This window comes from Grammomys surdaster, unplaced genomic scaffold (genome assembly GCF_004785775.1).
Source record: "Grammomys surdaster isolate TR1022 unplaced genomic scaffold, NIH_TR_1.0 346, whole genome shotgun sequence".
Classification (NCBI taxonomy): domain Eukaryota; kingdom Metazoa; phylum Chordata; class Mammalia; order Rodentia; family Muridae; genus Grammomys; species Grammomys surdaster.
Window position 1 is genome coordinate 8,588 of NW_021604765.1, and position 3,447 is coordinate 12,034.

The window sequence follows — 3,447 nt, forward strand, 5'->3', positions numbered from 1 at the left end:
GTGGGGTGGGACAGGGGCAACAGAAAAGACCGAGGGGCTTCGGACACGCTGAGGTGGAAAAGGCTGAGGTGGAGCGGGACACAGTCGATAGAAAACGCTGAGGGGTGTGGGACACGGGCAATGGAAAAGGCCAAGGTGGGGCAGGACATGGATTATGACGGTAGAAACCCGAGTGGAGTGGTTTTGAGAAAGTTTTGGGGAGGTCGTGAGGTTTGGAATGGGGGAATGGTGGCTCTGAACAGTGAAGCGAGTGACTAGCATTTTCAGTCAGTGCCTGTCCAAAACAGGTGGCATAGTGGATGGTGGGGTAGGAGAGGAAGACGGTTTCGGCTGAGGCTTAGGTACGGGAAAGAAGGGTGTTGAGCAGAGGGGAGAATTAGGACAACCATAGCCAGTGTAGTAGTTACTGGCCTAGCAGGAGGAGTGCCGGGGTGAGCTCGAAGCCTGATTGGTGGAAGCTCCCGGAGGTGAGGAGGACAAGACGCCAGTTTTGTTTCTAGAAAGTTTCAGAAAATGGAGGCAGCTCTTGGGGGGGATAGGATGCAGATCTCAGGAATGTTGGAGAAGCCTGAATTCTGCACAGCCAATGGGAAGCTGAGGAGACAAAGTGGGCCATTGCCTTGTGGGAGGGGCTGTGTGTGTACTTGCATGTAGAGCTCAGAGGATAAATTCTGTAGAGTTGGTACTTTACCTACCTTTACACATGTTCTGGGCTTTAGACTTAGTTGCCTTTTGCCTTGAGTCATCTATCTCACCAGCCCCAGCTATTTTTTTTAAATACAGAATCTCACATTAGGTTAACTAAATATGCCTCCAACTCCTGGTTCAACAGACCTCAGCAATCAAGAAGATATACATATACATATACATGAATATATACATGAATATATATGTGAATAAATTTATTAATTTATTGCCCAGCAGCAGTGGCACATACTTTTAATCCCAGTACTCAGGAGGCAGAGGCAGGCCGACCCTGTCTTGGCAACAAACAAACAAACAAACAAACAAACAACAAAAGTTCCTTAGAGGCTGGTGAAATGGCTCGGTGGTTAAAAGCACTTGCTGCTTTTGCAGGGGACCTGGGTTCGGTTCCCAGTACCCACATGATGGCTCACAACCATCCTGAAATCCAGACCCAGAGGATTTGATAACCTCTTCTGACCTCAATGGGCCCAGACATGCAAAACACACATAGAATAAAAATAAAATAAAGTAAAATAAAGTAGAACCACAAACAACCAAACAAATCTCCTAAAAATGAAAGGAAACAGGTTGGTAGAAACAGCACTGGGAAGGCTGAGTTGACAGGAAGCTTGTTAAGTATTTGAAGCCAGTCTGGCTTATACAGGGACTTCCAGGTCAGCCTGAGCTACAGTATGAAACCTTGTCTTAAAAAAACATTAAAGATGGGTGAGTTTTACATTATATATTGTAATAGACTATTTTTATTAATCTATAAAGAAAGTAAGTATTTGGGGGATTTTTTTTAGGGAGTCTTGCTCTCGCACAGGCTGGACCTGAGTCTCATTATATAGTCTATACTGGGCCCAAACTCTTAGGGAATCCTCTTGCATCAGACTTCCAAGTTCTGAGATTACAGCATGCACCACCAGGCTCAGCTTCTCTTTTTAAAAAAGAGTACATTATAGGGGCTGGGATGTAGCTAAGTTGATAAGAGTATTTGCCTACTCTGCATCAAACCCTGGGTTCAGTCACCAGCATTGCATTAATGCTGGGCTTGGCAGGCACACTACTGTAATCCCAGTCCTTAAGAGTGGGAGGCAGGAGGATAAAAACTTAAAGATCATCTTCCATTATATGAAGGTTTAAAGCCAGCCCAGGATCTAATCAAGACATTATCCTTATTTTAGTTTTGGGGTAAGATCTTGCTATTGAGACCAACCTGAATACATTTTAGGGCTTAAAGCATCTTCTGATGTTGCATTTCAGAAACTAGTTGTTCCCAGCATTGATACCTTATGGACTATGTTGTTATTAGCTCTCATTTTAAAAATCTCTTTTTCTCTCCTAGTTACATTTTTAATATGGATTCAAGCAGCAGCAGCAGTAGTGAGGAATGTGAGTAAGAGCCCCCCTTTCAACAGTAACATGCATATTAAATGTCCTTGTAGAGATAAATCAGATTTGGGATACTTGGCTTGATTTGGTCCTAGGTTTGTCCCTTCTGGTGTTCTCTCTGGGTTGTTAAAGTTTAGTTCCCTGCTTTCAAGAGCAGGAGAATATCTTCATGTTTTGCTTATGTGTTGTTTACCTCTTTTTGGTTCCTGGGTCTTCTTGATGAGAGATAAAAATTCTTTTGTCTCTTCTATTTCCCTCCCTCTCTTTGTCTTTTTATTGCTGGACATAGAGTCTCAGGTGTGGTAAGTAAGTAGTACTCTACCACTGACTTATGTCCCCAGTCTCAGGGAAATATAAATTCCACTAGCACTAATTTATAAACTAAATTTCAGGAGTAAAAGACATGAGCTACTAGATTTTATCATGCTTCTTAATGCTTTTTCTTTCTTTGATTTAGACATGCCCGAATTGACAAAGCAGAAAAAGACTAGGTAAGTGGGAGAATTGTTGAAACTTGACCTTTTTTTGTTTATAGTTTTTGGCTTTTTTTGAGACAGTCTCACTGTGTAGCCCTGGCTGTCTTGGAACACTCTGTAGACCAGGCTAAACTCTAATAGAAATCTGCCTGCCCCTGCCTCCTGATTGCTGGGATTAAAGGTCTGTACCACCATGCTTGGCTAGTTTTTTGGCCTTTTGAGTCTGGGTCTCACTGTGTAGCCCTGACTGACCTGGAATTCACAATATAGATAAGGTTGCATTTGAACTTGTAGCATCTACTTCTTAAGTACTAAGATTATAGGCATACACCATCATGCTCAGCTAATTAGTTTTTCAAAATGTCTTTGAACCATGATTTTCTAGTCTCTTTATCAGTCAAGAAAGTAGACATTTTTCCCTGATCGTGTCTTCTGTGATCCTGCCTCCAGGGGATCTCTTTAGTGTACTATGATCATATTGATGCCCATATTGATGCTTAGCTTAGCATTTAGAGCTTTAGTAATCTGGCCAAGTAAGTTGTGGAAAAAGCGAGTGAGGAGTGGATAAAAATGGGGTCAGAACCAAAAGATGATCATGTGCTAGAAATTAAGAGAAGCTCTTTTTTTTTTTTTTTTTGAGACAGTCTCTTTATAGCCCTGGCTGTCCCATAACTTTATATGTAGACAAGGCTGGCCTCGAACTAGCAGAAATCACCTGACCTCTGCCTTTTGAGTTCTGGAATTAAAGGCATGTGCACCATGCCCACCAAGAAGACTTAAAAAAATAGTTCTTTATGTATATAAGCGTTTACACTTTTATGTATGTGTGCCTAGTACCCAAGAAGGCTGGAAGAGGTGTTGGACCGCCTGGAACCAGAGTTATAACCGA

At 42.2% G+C, this 3,447-nt stretch overlaps 1 long non-coding RNA gene across 1 annotated transcript in view; it reads left to right on the forward strand.

Annotated features, from left to right (window-relative positions):
- The window catches only part of LOC114630858, a 7,121-nt gene extending 5,060 nt beyond the window's left edge, over nt 1-2,061 (forward strand). The window contains exon 5 of the long non-coding RNA XR_003712870.1: nt 2,036-2,061. This is a non-coding gene — a long non-coding RNA (uncharacterized LOC114630858). The remainder of the gene's footprint in view (nt 1-2,035) is intronic.
- The last annotated feature ends 1,386 nt before the right edge of the window (nt 2,062-3,447 follow it).